The sequence below is a fragment of the Mustela putorius genome, unplaced genomic scaffold (genome assembly GCF_011764305.1).
Source record: "Mustela putorius furo isolate JIRA1106 unplaced genomic scaffold, ASM1176430v1.1 tig00003869_pilon_pilon_pilon, whole genome shotgun sequence".
NCBI classification, from domain to species: Eukaryota; Metazoa; Chordata; class Mammalia; order Carnivora; family Mustelidae; genus Mustela; species Mustela putorius.
In genome coordinates this window covers 4,427,838-4,447,046 of record NW_025422021.1, presented here as the reverse complement: position 1 = coordinate 4,447,046, position 19,209 = coordinate 4,427,838, and the positions used below count along the sequence as shown (strand labels likewise).

Here is a 19,209-nt window from a genome sequence, read left to right as displayed (position 1 = left end):
ACTACTTCCCTAGAGCTGGTTGGTTCCATATTCACTGCATTCCCTCTATAAGTCACCATGCCCCTGAAGTCCTCTTTTCCTGTCCTATACCAGGCTCTCCATTTCCCTGGCGCTCATCCTAGCTTGGCTGCAAGTAAACAGCAGTGCTGAGAGTTCTTGGACACGCCCCAGAAGTTATATGGTCATGTGCATCACAAAACAGTGGGGCATAATCTCTAGTCCTCTAATATGAGATGAAGAGCCATGTATCAAACTGAAGGTGCTGATATGTGGTTAGGTCTATCAGAGGTTTGTTTCCACCAACACAAATCATTCATAAATAATCTGGACAGACACAGGAGTGGACTCAACACTTTTTCCAGCATAAAGCATCAAGATGCTTTCTAAGAAATTCTTATAAGTAGGAGCCGTCTAGACAGATATCCTGGAGAACCGAATCACACTGATTTTTGGCAGGTTTGTCTAAATTATTCCACCTTGGATAGGATGAATTAGCCCCTCCTGAAATGGGTCTCCCTGCCTGCCGCCTTGTTCCAGATATTTCCTTGACTGGCTGGCAGAACACCGTAATGGCCTTTTTACAAAATAGATCAAGTCCTTGGCAGAGCCAACCATCACAGTTTTCCAGTCTGGGTTTGGCGCATTAGAAAGATTAGACAAGGTCAGGAACCATTCTATAACAGTTCCATAAATCTCAATTCACTTTAATAAAATGAGCAATTTAACCACCTACCATTCTTCCCTGGTTTAGGGTATGCATAGGATGGAACAACAGAAGCAAAATCCACAAAAACCCTGGGCTACCAAATCTATAAGACTCTTTCATGCTCCCATGGACGAAGTAGTAACAGGTTTCTAATATCAATGGGAAGTTCAACTTTAAAACTTAGTAGTGTCTCAATCCCTCTGTTTACTTAAAAAGAAAGAACACCTTATGAGCATGTTTCCCCCACCATAGCCTACCCACCAACATGCACATATACAAGAACATTTGATACATCTGGCTACACCCTTCACCCAAACACAGGACACTTCATACTATTGGTCATGTGGACATCAAACAGTTAGGAAAACTGACTACGAGCTGGATCAGCAAGCTGGCCAATTTGAAATCATATGTCAAACAACTGTATCATACAGAATATATCATTTAACTACAATGCACTTTAGTTAGAAAAATAAAATAAAGAAAAAATACATTTGAAAATTTAATATACATTGCTGAACAGCTTATCATTCAGAAAAACCAAAATGGAATCATAAACTTTTTAGAAAATATTTAGAAAAATAACAGGGTGCTGTTATAAGTATTATGTATCAAAACAAGGACAGTTTTGTATAACAGAGTTATAAAGATTCTTTTTTTTTTAATTTTATTTATTTATTTGACAGAGAGAGAGAGAGAGACATAACAAGTAGGCATAGAGGCAGGCAGAGAGAGAGGGGGAAGCAGACTCTCCACCAAGCAGAGAGCCCGATGCAGGGCCTGACCCCAGGACCCCGAGATCATGACCTGAGCCGGAGGCAGAGGTCCAACCCACAGAGCCACCCAGGCGCCCTGAGTTATAAAGATTCTTAAAGTTTTAGTCTTAAATGCTTACATTAGAAAAGAAAGAAAAGTTCAACTTAGTGAAGTGAATATCCAGCCACAAGGAATTAGAAAAAAAGAATAGCAAACAAAACTCAAAAAGATGAGAGAAGATGATAAAAATAAGAGCTGAAGTCAATGAAAAAGAAAATGAACATATAATGAAGAGGGTCAATAAAGGTCTAAAAAGTAATAAAATATACCAATCTAGAGAATATAATCAAAAGGAAAAAACAAGAAAGATATTAAAACTTTTTTAAAGATTTTATTAATTTATTTGACAGAGAAAGAGAAAGAAAGCACAAGCAGTGGGAGCAGCAGGCAGAGGGAGAGGGAGAATCAGTCTCCCCGCTGAGAAAGGAGTCTGATGCAGGGCTCGATCCCTGACCTTAGCTGGAATCACGACCCGAGCAGAAGGCAGATGCTTAACCAACCTAGCCCCCCAGATGCCCCAGAAAGGCATTAAAATTTTTAAATAAAATGGGGTAAAACTATAGTTGCTATAGAGATTAAACAGATAAAATGTTTTGAACAACTCTGGGTCTATAAATTTGACAACTTAGAAAAAATAAACAGATCCATACATGTTAACAAAACCAACTCTTTAAAGCTTTTAAGAAATTGAATCAGTAGTTTAAAATAGTCCCATTAGGTGTGTGTGCAGGCATGTGTGCACACGCACACACACACAAACACATACATACACAGGATCCAGATGAATTCCCAGGAAATTCTACCATAAATTCTACTATACCAAAAAAGCATTAGGAAATTCTAATCTTACACAAACTATTCCATACAATGGAAAAAGAGTTATTTGTAATATAACACATTTCAGAACCAGACAGGGATATTATAAGAAAAGAAAAATATAGGCCAATCTCACTTATGAGTGAATACAGATGCAAAAACTCTGAAAGTAAGCATTTTTATAAAACAAATAAGACAATGTATAAACAGGATAACTTATTAAGAACAAATTGGTTTTTACTAGGAATTCTGGATTAGTTTATAATGAGAAGCTCAATTAAAGTAATTCAGTATATTAACAACTTAAGGTAAAAAAAAAAAATCAAATCTAAATGGAAGCCAAAAAAAAAAGGGGGGGTAACCTTCTATATTCATTTGTGATTTAAAAGAAGAGAAACAACCTTCTTAGCAAACTGGGAATGGAAGTCACTTTCTTAACCCAATTAAGGGCGTTTCAGAAGACCCAGAGAAACTTCATACCTAACAAAGAGAATTTGAAAGTATCCTCTATAAGCTGAAGTTCAAGATAAGGATGTCTGTTTTCATCAATCCTATTCTACATTGTACTAGAAGTCCTTACACAGTAAAGCAAGAGAAAAAAATAAAAGGTAAAGGATTGAAAAGAAACAAAAATGTTCATCATTTGTACATGCTATGATTGCTTATGCAGAAAATCTCAAAGAAAAAAAAAAAACCTTAACACAGGAATTACCTAATACATGTTTGTTGAAGAAATAAGCAATAAAATAGTTGTGCAGATAAAGTGAAATAACCTGTGTCAACTATTTGGCATATAGTAGAAACTTAATAAATATTACTTTTCTTTCCCTTAAAATTCACATTTTAGTTATTTATGTCATGTTGCCAAAAATAATTTTAAGTAGGAATTTAATTTAGTAAGAGAGATGTTGAATCAAAATCAATATACAAAAGTGAATTACATTTCTAGATATCCACAACAATTAGCTAAAAAGTAAATTTTTAAAACACACAATTTAAAATAGTAAAAGACATTTTTTAATATCTATAATAAAGTAAAAAATGTTAAGCCTTCTATAGAGAAAGCTTAAAAATTTCACTGAAAGACATTAAAGAATAGTGACTAGGAATATCTGTCATATTATCAGTTAAGAAGACTAAATATCATAAAGTATGTTATAATTCTCTCCAAATTGATCTTTAAGTTCAGCACAATTCTAACAGAAACTCAACAAGCTGATTACAGAATTTACAGGAAAGAAAGGAAGGACAATAAAAGCCAAGATACTTCTGAAGAGCAAGGTGTGGGGAGGGGTTGGGAGATTCTCTACCAGATATTAAGACTTACTATAACCAATGGAAATCAAGACAGTATGATATTAGTGCAGGAACAGACTAATAGTCCAAAGGAAGAATAAAGGGCCTAGTAATAAATCCATGACAATATGGAAAAAGAATTTATGACAAAGCAGACATTACGGGTCATGAGAAAAGGTGATCTAATCAATATAACACAAGGTCAATTGTTTAACCAAACAGAAAAAAATTTGAAGTTGTATTCCTTTCCTATACACCAACACAAAAATGAATTGCAATTAAATACTTGATATAAAATACCAAGTTATAAAATTTGCCAAGGACAATATCAAATATTTTCTCTAAAACCTTGTTTCTTAAATAAGAAGCAAATAATGTAAAATTTAATGAGATTAATAAATCACAGTAAAACTCAGACTTTAAACTCACCATTAAGAATGAAAAGCAAGAGTACAGGCAAGATGTCAGAGGAGTAGGGGACCTAAATTTTGTCTGTTCCCAGGAATTCAGCTAGGTAGTTATCAAACCATTCTGAACACCTACAAACTCAACAGGAGATTGAAGAAAAGAATAGCAGCAATTTTATGAACAGAAAAATGACCATTTTCTAAAAGGTAGGATGTGCAGAGAAGTGAATCTGAGGCAGTATCTGGGGAGATAGGCTGTGAGGGGAGGGAGCCTCCATCAGCCACTTACCATCAAGTGAGAGAGCAGTGGAGAATGAAATCAGAACTTTTAGAAGTCTGCTCTGTGAAGGGACATCACACCAGCAGGGGGTGGAATCTTCACTGGGACAGTGTGGTCTCAAGACCCTCAGGGTTACAGAAAGAGGGGGTTGCTGAGTGTGGCAGAGCTCCCAGGTATCAGAGCAGGGAGGCAGGCTCCAAAGATGCAGCTGAGGAGTAGGTTCTCAGCTCAGGGTTGCCATAAACTGTGATCCAAGGCACATTTGGACCACTGCTTCTTGAGCAGGGACCCCACAAGTAGCATATCCTGGAAGAACCCCCTTCCTTCACCGGGAGGAGCAGCGTGGGAGTACGCTAAAGGAATAGACTGGGTTTGGAGACTCCAGCACCATGTGCCAGAGATAGGAATGCTCAGTCACAGGCCAGGTGGGCTCAGTGCAGCCTGAGACCAGAGAGATAGGAGTGATTGACTGCTTTGCTCTGAGGGCACACTGAAGAGGGGGACCCCGAGGTCTCTGCTCCTCCAACTCCTCCAGGGCTGGAGATTGGGAGGCCGCCATTTTCACTCCCATCCTCCAAAGCCATATGGAAAGCGTTGAGGGAACAAAAGCTACGGAGAGCAAACCTGAGTAGATTACTTAGCCTGGCCTCTGGCAAGGGTGGTGCAATTCTGCATCGAGCAAAGACACCTGAGACTCACTGCAACAGGCCCTTCTCCCTGAAGATCAGCAAGAACACCCAGTCAAGACCAAGTTTACCCATCAATGAGAACTGCAAATCTCCAGTGCCAGGGGAATATAGCAGATAAAATTCATGACTTTTTTCCCTATGATTTTTTAATCTTTTGAAGTTACGTTTTTAAAATTATTTTTTCTTTTTTCTTTTTTTGAATTTTTCTTCTTTCTTATTTTCTTTTTTTTTTAAAGATTTTATTTATTTATTTGACAGACAGAGATCACAAGCAGGCAGAGAGGCAGGCAGAGAGAGAGGAAGGCAAGCAGGCTTTCTGCTGAGCAGAGAGCCCAATGCGGGGCTTGATCCCAGGACATTGGGATCATAACCTGAGATGAAGGCAGAGGCTTTAACCCACTGAGCCACCCAGGCGCCCCCTTTCTTATTTTCACCAACATCTTTTCAGTTCCTTTTTAAAAATCCTTTCTAATTTTCATTTTTACAGTTATATTCTATCCCTTCATTGTATTTAACCTTATTTTTTGTATATATATATTTTTTTCTTTCTTTAAAATTTTGGGGTACAGTTTCTTCTAACAGACCAAAATATAAATTTGTCATATGACTTTGTTCTAGTCTCCTGCCTGATCACATTCTTTCCTTTTATTTAAAAAATTTTTTTCTTTCTTTTTTCTACCAACTTCTCATCAATTCCTTTTTTAAAATATTTTTAAATTTTCTTCTTTATAGTCATATTCCATCCCTTCATTGTATTTCCCCTTATTTGTGTGTGTGTGTGTGTGTGTGTGTGTGTGTGTGTGTTTCTTCAAAATTTTAGGAGGCAGTTTCTTCTAACAGACAAAACTACACCCAAAATCTAGTGTGGCTCTGTTCTATTCACCAGCTTGATCATATTCATTCATTCATTCATTCATTCAATCTTTCTTTCTTTCTTTTTCCTTTCTTTTCACCATGATCTCAGGTATCTTCTGATTTGTTTAGTGTTGCTGGTGTCATTTTTACCTTTCACCATTTTGTTCTCTCATTCATCTATTCTTCTCAAGACAAAATGGCAAAATGGAAAAACTCACCTCAAAAAGAAAAAAAAAAAAAGGAACAAGAGGCAGTACCAACTGCCAGGGACCTAATCAATATGGACATTAGTAAGATGTCAGAACTAGAATTCAGAATGACAACTATAAAGATACTAGCTGGGCTTGAGAAAAGCATAGAAGATACTAGAGAATCCCTTTCTGGAGAAATTAAAGAACTAATATCTAACCAAGTTGAAATAAAAAAGGCTATTAATGAGGTGCAATAAAAAATGGAGACTCTAACTGCTAGGATAAATGAGACAGAAGAGAGAATTAGTGATATAGAAGACCAAATCATGGAGAATAAAGAAGCTGAGAAAAAGAGAGGAAAACAACTACTGGATCACAAGGGGAGAATTCAATAGATAAGTGATACCATAAGACAAAACAATATTAGAATAATTGGGATCCCAGAAGAAGAAGAAAGAGAGAGGGGGGCAGAAGGTATATTGGGGCAAATTATAGAGGAGAACTTTCCTAATTTGGGGAAGGAAACAGGCATCAAAATCCAGGAGGCACAGAGAACCCCCTTCAAAATCAGTGAAAATAGGTCAACACCTCATTATCTAAGAGTAAAACTTACAAGTCTCAGAGACAAAGAAAATCCTGAAAGTGCTCAGGACAAGAGGTCTGTAACCTACAATGGTATAAATATTAGACTGGCAGAAGACCTAGCCACAGAGACCTAGCAGGCCAGAAAGGACTGGCATGATATATTCAGAGCACTAAATGAGAAAAATACACAGCTAAGAATACTGTATCCAGCTAGGCTGTCACTGAAAATAGACATAAAAAGCTTCCAGGACAAACAACAACAAAAGAATTTGCAAACACCAAACCAGCCCTACAGGAAATATTGAAAGAGGTCCTCTAAGAAAAGAGAGAGCCTAAAAGTAACATAGACCAGAAAGGAACAGTGACAATATACAGTAACAGTCATCTTACAGTAAGACAATGGAATGAAATTCTTATCCTTCAACAGTTACCCTGAATGTAAATGGACTAAATGCCCCAATCAAAAGACATAGGGTATCATAATGGATAAAAACACTAGACCCATCGATATGCTGTCTATAAGTAACTCATTTTAGACTTTAATAGTAATAACCAAAATAAATAAATAGAATCTTTAAAAAAAAAGAATGAAAAGCAAACAATAAAATAGGGAAAGTTATTTACAATATATATAACCATTAAGGAGGTTGGTCTCCAAAGGGTTCACTGTGAAGCATGTGTGTGCCCCACTGCCCACTATAATCAGTCTCTTCTTTTCCTGGCTAAGAGACAAATGAAGGCCCTGGCTGGCTATGTCAGTGGGCTCAATGCCAGAGTTTGTGTGCTGGTGGCACTGGTGGTATTGACCCAAGACATATTTACCTTGAAGAGAAGGATACAAAGGAAGATCCAGACCATTAAGATGAATACTGAATAGTTAAGAAATAACTAACTTAAAGTCTGCTATCTTTGTGAAAAGGATACCAAAAGTCTAGAAACATCCAGTTCTCATGAAGAACCCTACAAGGGTAGAAAAAAAATTGTCTGTGACCATGGTCTTGTCAAAGGAGGAGCTGCCATGCTTCTGGTAATAATCGCCTTTGATATCACACTAGGGAAATACAAAGGGAAAAGATGCCCAACACATTATAGTATCATCAATAACTGTAAACTACTTATGGATAAATGTTAAAAAAAGATATTCAACTAAAAGAAAAGTATTATGCTATTAAAGTTGCTCTTGTTCTTACCAGAGACTAGAACTATCCTTATATGGTAGATTAGAACACTAAGACAAATAATCTGCCAGTTGAACAAGGTTTATCAGAAGCTAAACTTGAAGAAATTATGGAAGAATCTGATGTCATGTTCTAGGAAGGAAATAAGAATTTATTTGATGAGCTCCAACAACACAATATCACTGTGTTCATATTTTCTGTATGAAATATGTGATGTGCTACAAGAGTATCATCATCCAAATATCAAAGAAGTGTCCAACCTCACAGATTTTGATGAAAATAAGGCTTTCAAAGGACAAGGAGGGGAATTAATACACATATTTAATAAAAACAGAATATTTCAATCCACCAAAAGACAACAGCAACTTAATGTTTTGGGGAGACTCCCAAGTAGACTTACGAGTGAGGGAGCTAATATTGAATACATTCATAAACTGGCTATCTAAATGATGGAATGGATAAACTTTTAGGAAAGTACCTGGGCTCTTTCAATATCATTTTTGTACAATTTCATACTCATTCAAGATAGCCAACATTATCCTAAAGAAGATTCTATAAACACATATATTTCAGGAACACCCCTCTCTCACAGAAGCAACTGATACAAAAACTTCTCATCTGTTCATCTTGCTGAGAGGCAGCTATTTATAATGTATTTTTGCTCTTGAAGTTTTTCCTTTATGTTAGTTCCACATTTTCAAATACATTGAATCCATCAGTGGTAAACCCCTTTTTCTCTACCTCTTCCAACACACTTCCCACCATATTTTTAAATTGGTTAAAAACAAAACAAAACAAAAAAATTAAAGCCAAAATGAGAAAATAGCTTCCTGTTTTCTAAAGTTGATTTCGGAGTTTAATATTGTCAAGAAATATACAGGAGTCTTTTTAAACTGGGAAAGCTGATATAATTTTGAAAAGAAGCTTTGTGAAATAGTCAAATGTATGCTTGATGGTATCACCATTTCAAAAAAAAAAAAAAAAAGAGTGGGGGGTGCTGAGAAGGACCTCTTTAATGATCAGGAAAATACAAATTAAAACCGCAATGAGATGCAACTTTCAACACAGCAGATTGGCAGAAATGAAGAAGTCTGATAATATCAAGTGTTAAGAATGTGGAGCAACTTAAACCAAACATATGGCTAGAGGGAGTGTAACTGGTGTGACCCTACTTGGGAAAACAGTTTGTCATCAATAGTAAATTTGATACGTGCATTAATTATGACCCAGCAATTCTACTCGTACATGTATACTCCAAAGAAACTCTCACACAAGTATATTAGTTTCCTATTGCTACTATAACAAATTACCACAAATTCAGTGGCTTAAAACAACACAAATTTATTCTCTTACAGTTCAGGAGGTCAGAAGTCCTAAAATCAAGGTCAGCAGGGCTGTGTTCCCTCTGGAGGCTCTAGGGGAGCCTAGAAAAGCATTTCCTTGCCTTTTCTAGCTTTTGTAGGCTGTCTACATTCCTTGGTTCATGGCTGTCAAGAAGGACAATAGTAACTTTGTCATAAGAGCCATATTTGTTATCTGCTAGAAACTTTAGATGGTAATAAAAATAACTTTGCCACATTAAGAAATTTTTCCTGGGGTACCTGGCTGGCTCAGTCAGCAGAGTATCTGACTCCTGATCACAGGGTCATGAGTTCAAACCCCATATTGGATGTAGACGTTACTTAAAGAATAAATTAACTGACCTCTAAAAAGCATCTCTATTCCTATTTAAAGAAAAGGAGTTTTCCCTTTCTTTTTAAAATATTTTTTATTAAAAAAAAATTTTTAAATAAACATATAATGTATTTCTATGCCCGGGGTACAGGTCTGTGAATCGCCAGGTTTACACATTTTACAGCACTCATCATAGCACAAACCCTCCCCAATGTCCATATCCCCACCATCCTCTCCCATCCTCCCTCCCCCCAGCAACCCTCAGTCTGTTTTTTGAGATTGAGTCCTTTATGGTTTGTCTCCCTCCCAATCCCACCTTCTTTCATTTTTTCTTTTCCTACTCCCCAACCACCCCCCTACATTGCATCTCCACTTCTTCATATCAGGGAGATCATATGATAGTTGTCTTTCTCCAATTGACTTATTTCATTAACCATAATACCCTCTAGTTCCATCCATGTCGTCGCAAATGGCAAGATTTCATTTCTTTTGATGGCTGCATAGTATTCCATTGTGTATATATACCACATCTTCTTGATCCATTCAAGCCTTGATGGACATCTAGGCTCTTTACATAGTTTGGCTAGTGTGGACATTGCTGCTATAAACATTTGGGTGCATGTGCCCCTTCAGAGTACCATGTTTGTATCTTTAGGATATATACCCAGTAGTGCAATCGCTGGGTCATAGGGTAGCTCTATTTTCAGTTTTTTGAGGAAACTCCACACAGTTTTCCAGAGTGGTTGCAACAGCTTGCATTCCCACCAACAGTGTAGGAGAGGTCCCCTCTTTTCGCATCCTCTCCAGGATCTGTCATTCCTTGACTTGTTAATTTTAGCCATTCTGACTGGTGTGAGGTGATACCTCATTGTGGTTTTGATTTGTATTTCCCTGATGCTGAGTGATGTGGAGCACTTTTTGATGTGTCTGTTGGCCATATGGATGTCTTCTTTGCAGAAATGTCTGTTCATGTCTTCTGCCCATTTCTTGATTGGATTATTTGTTCTTTGGGTGTTGAGTTTGCTAAGCTCTTTATAGATTTTGGATACTAGCCCTTTATCTGATATGTCGTTTGCAAATATCTTCTCCCATTCTGTCAGTTGTCTTTTGGTTTTGTTAACTGTTTCCTTTGCTGTGCAAAAGCTTTTGATCTTGATGAAATCCCAATCGTTCGTTTTTGTCCTTGCTTCCCTTGCCTTTGGCAATGTTCCTAGGAAGAAGTTGCTGCGGTTGAGGTCAAAGAGGTTGCTGCCTGTGTTCTCCTCAAGGATTTTTATGGATTCCTTTCTCACATTGAGGTCCTTCATCCATTTTGAGTCTGTTTCCATGTATTGTATAAGGAAATAGTCCAATTTCATTTTTCTGCATGTGGCTGTCCAATTTTCCAAGAACGATTTGTTGAAGAGACTGCTTTTTCCCATTGGACATTCCTTCCTGCTTTGTCAAAAATTAGTTGACCATAGAGTTGAGGGTCTATTTCTGGGCTCTCTATTCTGTTCCACTGATCTATGTGTCTGTTTTTGTGCCAGTACCATGCTGTCTTGATGATGACAGCTTTGTAATAGAGCTTGAAGTCTGGAATTGTGATGCCACCAACTTTGGCTTTCTTTTTCAATATTCCTTTGGCTATTCAAGGTCTTTATGGGTTCCATATAAATTTTAGAATTGTTTCTTCTATTTCTTTGAAAAAAATGGATGGGATTTTGATAGGGATTGCATTAAATGTGTAGATTGCTTTAGGTAGCATAGACATTTTCACAATATTTATTCTTCCAATCCAGGAGCATGGAACATTTTTCCATTTCTTTGTGTCTTCCTCAATGTCTTTCATGAGTACTTTATAGTTTTCTGAGTATAGATTCTTTGCCTCTTTGGTTAGGTTTATTCCTAGGTATCTTATGGTTTTGGGTGCAATTGTAAATGGGACTGACTCCTTAATTTCTCTTTCTTCTGTCTTGTCGTTAGTGTAAAGAAACACAACTGATTTCTGTGCAGTTCTAGCAGTTTTGGAGTGGAGTATTTTGGGTTTTCCACATATAGTATCATATCATCTGAGAAGAGTGATAGTGTGACTTCTTCTTTGCCGATTTGGTTGCCTTTAATTTCTTTTTGTTGTCTGATTGCTGAGGCTAGGATTCCTAGTACTATATTGAACAGCAGTGGTGATAACAGACATCCTTGCCATGTTCCTGACCTTAGCGGGAAAGCTTTCAGTTTTTCTCCATTGAGAATGATATTTGCGGTGGGTTTTCATAGATGGCTTTGATAGTATTGAGGTATGTGCCCTCTATCCCTACACTTTGAAGAGTTTTAATCAGGAAGGGATGCTTCACTTTGTCAAATGCTTTTTCAGCATCTATTGAGCGTATTATATGGTTCTTATTCTTTCTTTATTAATGTATTGTATCACATTGATTGATTTGCAGATGATGAACCAAAGTTGCAGCCCTGGAATAAATCCCACTTTGTCATGGTGAATAATCCTTTTAATGTACTGTTGGATCCTATTGGCCAGTATTTTGGTGAGAATTTTCGCATCTGTGTTCATCAACGATATTGGTCTGTAGTTCTCTTTTTTGATGGGATCCTTGTCTGGTTTTGGGATCAAGGTGATGCTGGCCTCATAAAATGAGTTTGGAAGTTTTCCTTCCATTTCTATTTTTGGAATAGTTTCAGGAGAATAGGAACTAATTCTTTAAATGTTTGGTAGAATTCCCCTGGGAAGCCATCTGGCCCTGGACTTTTCTTTGTTTGAAGATATTTGATGACTGTTTCAATCTCCTTACTGGTTATGGGTCTGTTCAGGTTTTCTATTTCTTCCTGGTTCAGTTGCGGTAGTTTATATGTCTCTAGAAATGTATCCATTTCTTCCAGATTGTCGAATTTGTTGGTGTAGAGTTGCTCATAGTATGTTCTTATAATTGTTTGTATTTCTTTGGGTTGGTTGTGATCTCTCCTCTTTCTTCATGATTTTATTTATTTGGGTCCTTTGTCTTTTCTATTTGATAAGTCTGGCCAGGGGTTTATCAATCTTATTAATTCTTTCAAAGAACCAGCTCCTAGCTTCATTGATTTGTTCTATTATCTTTTTAGCTTCTGTTTCATTGATTTCTGCTCTGATCTTTATGATTTCTCTTCTCCTGCTGGGTTTAGGCTTTCTTTCTCCAGCTCCTTTAAGTGTAGGGTTAGGTTGTATACTTGAGACATTTCTTGTTTCTTGAGAAAGGCTTGTACCGCTATATATTTTCCTCTCAAGACTGCCTTTGCTGTGTCCCACAGATTTTGAACCATTGTGTTTTCATTATCATTTGTTTCCATGAATTTTTCAATTCTTCTTTAATTTCCTGGTTGACCCATTCGTTTTTTAGAAGGATGTTGTTTAGTCTCCAGGTATTTGGGGTTCTTTCCAAATTTCCTCTTGTGATTGATTTCTAGCTTCAGAGCATTGTGGTCTGAAAATATGCAGGGAATGATCCCAACCTTTTGATACTGGTTGAGACCAGATTTATGACCCAGGAGGTGATCTATTCTGGAGAATGTTCCATGTGCACTAGAGAAGAATGTGTATTCTGTTGCTTTGGGATGGAATGTTCTGAATATATCTGTGATGTCCATCTGGTCCAGTGTGTCATTTAAGGCCTTTATTTCCTTGTTGATCTTTTGCTTGGATGATCTGTCCATTTCAGTGAGGGGAGTATTAAAGTCCCCTACTATTATTGTATTATTCTTGAGTTTCTTTGATTTTGTTATTAATTGGTTTATATAGTTGGCTGCTCCCATGTTAGGGGCATAGATATTTAAAATTGTTAGGTTAGGTCTTCTTGTTGGACAGATCCTTTGAGTATGATATAGTGTCCTTCCTCAGCTCTTATTAGAGTCTTTGGCTTAAAATCTAATTGATCTGATATAAGGATTGCCACCCCAGCTTTCTTCTGATGTCCATTAGCATGGTACATTGTTTTCTGCCCCCTCACTTTAAATCTGGAGGTGTCTTTGGGTCTAAAATGAGTTTCTTGTAGGTAGCATATTGATGGGTTTTGTTTTTTTATCCATTCTGATACCCTGGGTCTTTTGATGGGCATTTAGCCCATTAACACTCAGGATAACTATTGAGATAAATGAATTTAATGGCATTGTATTGCCTGTAAGGTGACTGTTACTGTATATTGTCTCTGTTTCTTTATGATTTACTACTTTTAGGGTCTCTCTTTGCTTAAAGGACGCCTTTCAATATTTCCTGTAGAGCTGGTTTGGTGTTTGCAAATTCTTTCAGTTTTTGTTTGTCCTGGAAGCTTTTTACCTCTCCTTCTATTTTCAATGATAGCCTAGCTGGATATAGTATTCTTGGCTGCATGTTTTTCTCGTTTAGTGCTCTGAATATATCATGCCAGTTCTTTCTGGCCTGCCAGGTCTCTGTGGATAGGTCCGCTGCCAATCTAATGTTTTTACCCTTGTATGTTACAGACTTCTTATCCCGGGCTGCTTTCAGGATTTTCTTTGTCACTAAGACTTGTAAATTTTACTATCAGGTGACGAGATGTGGACCTATTTTTATTGATTTTGAGGGGTGTTCTTAGCATCTCCTGGATTTTGATGTTTGTTCCCTTTGCCATATTAGTGAAATTCTCTACAATAATTCTCTCCAATATACCTTCTGCTCCCCTCTCTCTTTCTTCTTCTTCTGGAATCCCAATTATTCTAATGTTGTGTCGTCTTATGTATCACTTATCTCTCGAATTCTCTCCTCGTGGTCCAGTATTTGTTTGTCTCTCTTTTGCTCAGCTTCTTTATTCTCTGTCATTTGGTCTTCTATGTCACTAATTCTTTCTTCTGCCTCATTTATCCTAGCAGTAAGAGCTTCCACTTTTGATTTCATCTCATTAATAGCTTTTTTTTTAATTTCAACTTGGTTAGATTTTAGTTCTTTTATTTCTCCAGAAAGGGCTTTTATCTCTCTGGAGAGGGTTTCTCTAATAGCTTCTTTGCCTTTTTCGAGCCTGGCTAGAACCTTGAGAATTGTCATTCTGAACTCTAGATCTGTCATACTAGCAATGTCTGTATTGATTAGGTCCCCAGCCTTTGGTACTACCTCTTGTTCTTTTTTCTGTGGTGAGTTTTTCCACCTTGTCATTTTGTCCAGATAAGATTTGCTTTATCCTCCTCTGGAATTCCGCTGTTTTCCTTAGCTGGGTTTCTTGTTGATCTTCTGGGGGAGAGGCCTGTTGTAGTGATTCTCAAGTGTCTTTGCCCCAGGGGGAATTGCACTGCCCTTACCAGGGGCTGGGCTAAGTAATCTGCTTGGGTTTGCTTTCAGGAGCTTTTGTTCCCTGAGCACTTTCCGTAGAGTTGCGGAGGACTGGAATGAAGATGGCGGCCTCCCAGTCTTCTGCCTGGAGGAGCCGAGAGCCCAGGATCCCGCTCCTCAGTGCGCCCTCAGAGAAAAGCGCCCAATTGCCGCCATCTCCCTGGCCTCTGGTCGCACTTCTAGGAAAGCGCTCAATCAGTCACACTTGGAGAAAAGCGTCCGGGCACTTCCATCTCTGTGGCCTTCAGCCGCGCTCGGAGCTCACCGAGCCTTCAACCAGTTCAAGGTAACCCTGAGCTGAGAGCTCACTCCTCAGCTTTGTCACTGTAGCTGGCTTCCCTGCTCTAATACCTGCAAGCTCTGCGACACTCAAGACACCTCCGGTCCATCTGTGACCCCCCCAGGGCGTGGAGTTATGCTGACCCCGCATGGGCTTCCCCCCGGTTGAGCCTCTGGAGCATTGTCCCTCCGTGGAGCAGACTTTTAAAAGTCCTGATTTTGTGCTCCGTTGCTCCACCACTTGCCGGGAGCTGGCCTCTCCTCGCCGTGGTCTATCTTCCTGTCACTTTGGATTCAGTTCTTCGCAGGTCCTACCTTTCAGAAAGTGATCGATTTTCTGTTTGTAGAATTGTTGCTCTTCTTCTCTTCGATTTCCCATTGGATTTGTAGGTGTTCGCAATGGTTAGATAAACTATCTAGCTGATCTCCTGTTTCCTGATGTCGTCTCAGCCTGCTACTTCTCTGCCATCTTGACTCCTCCCTCCCTTTCTTTTCAAAAAACTTTAAAGAAACTGTATAAATATTCCTATTCCTTTTTCCTGTTTCTGTAGGGGTCTAAGTGATGAGTATGCTGTCTTGTGTGAGCAAAGGGAACAATTAAGTGTGGTCATTTTCTTACATGAAAATAAGAAAAGGGATATAATACAGCTCAACTGACTTCACATATCACATAGTGTTTCTACAGTAATTCTAAAAATACATATAATTAATGAAATCCATATGAGTTATATATTGTATCTATTTATATTATAAAACATCTAACAAACTTTCACTATATATACAATTTGATTTATTTTTCTTTTTTGATTTTTCATTATTATATTCAATTAGCTAACATATAGTACATCACCAGTTTTTGATGTAGTGTTCAATGATTCATTAGTTGCGTATATATGCAATTTTAAAGGGTAGGTGGTTAAACAAAATCAATAAACTTGTGTGTGAATATTGGAAGATATTAAAGTATAGGTAATCAGGTTTATATCCCTTCCATTCAATCTGAAATGGACCTTAGTACGCAATTTTTAATATTCAGAATGGTAAAATTGATTTTCAAATCCTGAAAGTACATAAGATTTTCGGCCATGAAATCTCCAAAATTATTATTATGTTACACAGAAGTTTTTAAAAAACAACAACAGTTAGGGGAAGGAAGTCTGTAACCAAAACATAGCTTCTTACTACTAAAGTGCTTCATATCAACCTCGTACTAAATCACTGTTGCAAGCAACAAGAAATAGAAGATTGAATAATTCACGAATGTTGAACCACAGAGGTTCCAAGTAGGCATAACACCCATATCCCCCTTGACTGAAGTATTTTAACCAGGAATGAGGTACCCTTTTGACCCCACTTTTCATTAATGAAGATGTACCTGGTGGGCTTAATTACAACTCAGTTTTGACAGCAGGGGTTAACAAAGGATTTATGTTTCCTCTATTCTGTGGTTCAGAGTACTAAAGAAATATATGCAAAACACCAATGACAGAAGATTCTAATACCTCTAATGGCTCTGTTCTTGTCAACTGGGAAGAACACCTTGGGAATTGCACAGTAGGTAATTTACATGTATGATAATGAAAGTAATGAGCAGTAAAACAATGACCCAAGGTTGTGGGCAGTTAAGTGACTCAGCCTGGATATTAACACAGGACTGCTTGATTTTTCACATCCACACAACACACAGTGTACTCATTTTATATGTCACATCATCTGAATCTTAATTATAAAAACTTGAAGCAACTTTAGTCCAGATCCATAAAGATTAGTAAAGACTTAAGGTTGAAATAAAAATTTTCCCTCTTATATTTCACCTTGTGCTTCTAAATTTGATCTCATGGAGGTCCCCCCACCCACACACACACCAGATGGAAGTTTTAAGGCCCTTAGTAATTCATCAGGACTGACTCCAATTGTGACATGCAGAGTAACAAAAACCTGCGTAATTTCCTTGACCTGTCATCTTAGACCATCCACCCACAGGACATCTGACACCATCTTTTCAGATTGGCCTCTTCCCTGAAACAGGATCATGGCTACTTGTAAATTTCCTAGCCACAAATTCTTTCAGCTCAACTGAAATAAAAACAGATGAGAAATAATCACAATAATCCATATTTTTGCAAATAACTTATTTAGAGGTGTGCTTGCCTTAGCAGTGATCTGAGATAAAACAAACCTCTTAAAGTCATCACAAGAAGGAATTACACAGCTAAAACACTCTTCTGTGGTCCAGCAAAAATCAATGCATCTTGGCCAAGTTTCTTAATAAATTTCCAAGGAAAGGTTAAGTACTTTTGATAGGTCATGATAGGGAGCCAAAACTCTATTCCCGTCTCCTCTAACAGGCAATTGAGGGCTCAGGACACTGGATCTGGATCAGTGTGTGGTACAGCAACTGCCTGGGCTCGGTGTAAGGATGTGCTGTGGTCAAAAGGTGAAAGACGATGTCAAACATAGGTAGCATTTGAAAAGGCCAAGCAGCACCTGGGTGGTTCAGTGGGTTAAAGCCTCTGCCTTCAGCTGCGGTCATGATCTCAGGGTCCTGGGACTGAGCCCCACATCGGACTCTTTCTGTCAGCTGGGAGCCTGCCCCTGCCATGCCTGTCTCTCTGTCTACTTGTGATCTCTCTGTCAAATAAATAAATAAAATCTTACAAAAAAAAAAAAAAAGAAAGAAAGAAAGAAAGAAAAGAAAAGAAGGCTGAATCAGAAAACAGAGAGGAACATGTAAAAAAAGTCAATCGGGAAAAAAAAGTGAATTAGAGGAGCCAACCAGAGAGAAACAATCAAGGTACACTGTTTCAAAGGAAAAGACTGGAAAGTTCGGAGCGTTTGGTGGGAGGCAAAGCCCGAAACAATTTCCTGGGATGAAAGTATACTGGCCTCCTTGGCTGTGGATAGTGAGGAACACATTTAAGATGCTGAAGGGGAAGATTTTATGGATTTTTTTTCCTTTCCTTTTACAGGATAAAGATGAATTATAAGCCTTTAAACAGATTCTAAACAGTACTCTCATAAAGCCCATTTCTGGTTATGGTTCATACAATGCAGCTTTACACTAGTACAATCATACTTGGCTGATATTAGGTATTCAGTACACATTTGTGAAGTGGAATTTAAGAAATGGCTTTTGTTTTTAAGATTTTATTTATTTATTTGACAGAGAGAGACACAGCGAGAGAGGGAACACAACCAGGGAGAGTAGGTGAGAGAGAAGCAGGCTTCCCACTGAGCAGGGAGCCCGATGCGGGGCTCCATGTGGGCTCAATCCCAGGACCCAGAGATCATGACCTGAGCCAAAGGCAGCCGCTTAACAACTGAGCCACCCAGGCGCCCCAAGAAATGGCTTTTTGATGAGAACCAATGCTATTTTCCTCACGGACAGTATCTGTCATGGGCAGATGATTCACACTGATGCCTTATAAATAGCATGAATTCTTTAGGAAATTTCTCCACTGAGCACTCCTTTTATACTAAATTCAAGTTACTAGCCAAAGCCTGCAGTGTTAAGTGTATGTATGGTTGGTTGGTTGGATGGATGGATGGATGGATGGATAGGATGGATAGATGTGTGTATGGATGTGTGTGTGTGTGTGTGTGTGTGTGTGTGTGTGTATGCACATAAAGACAGGTCAGGAGTCTACTGACATTAAAACTTGCCTTGAAGAGAGAGCAACTATACAATCTGGTTTTGCAGCAACAGAGAGTCCATGACTTTGTCTTTCAGTCTTGGTCTTCTGAGCCAGTAGACAGCATCAGATAGACAATTCTTACCAATTACTTTAGCATTGCATGATAAGTTAGCCTTTAAAAGAGATACTAAAAGAGGTTTGTGATCTGTTTAAATTATAAAGGAACGAACATAATTATGAAACTGATCCTTCCGATAATAAAAATGAATGCTCTCATTTATCAAGAGACTACCAAGTGCCTGGTATTTGTTACAGGTGTTTGACATACATATGATTCACAGCAGTCTCTCAAAGTGAATATTATTGGCCTCGGTATGCACATGAGGAACCTGAGGTTAAAAGAAGGTAAGTAAATTTACCTATGTGAGTAACTTACCAATAACTGAGTTAGAATGCTGACTTGGAGATGCTAGGATCTAAAGCTTAGGCTCTTTTCA

At 38.0% G+C, this 19,209-nt stretch overlaps 1 protein-coding gene and 1 pseudogene across 2 annotated transcripts in view; one reads left to right on the top strand and one right to left on the bottom strand.

Moving 5' to 3' along the window:
- PDE11A (phosphodiesterase 11A) overlaps positions 1-19,209 on the bottom strand; it is a 427,278-nt gene that overhangs the window by 343,392 nt on the left and 64,677 nt on the right. The gene's annotated exons all lie outside the window — the stretch shown is intronic.
- On the top strand, positions 58-8,377 carry LOC106007458 (annotated as a pseudogene).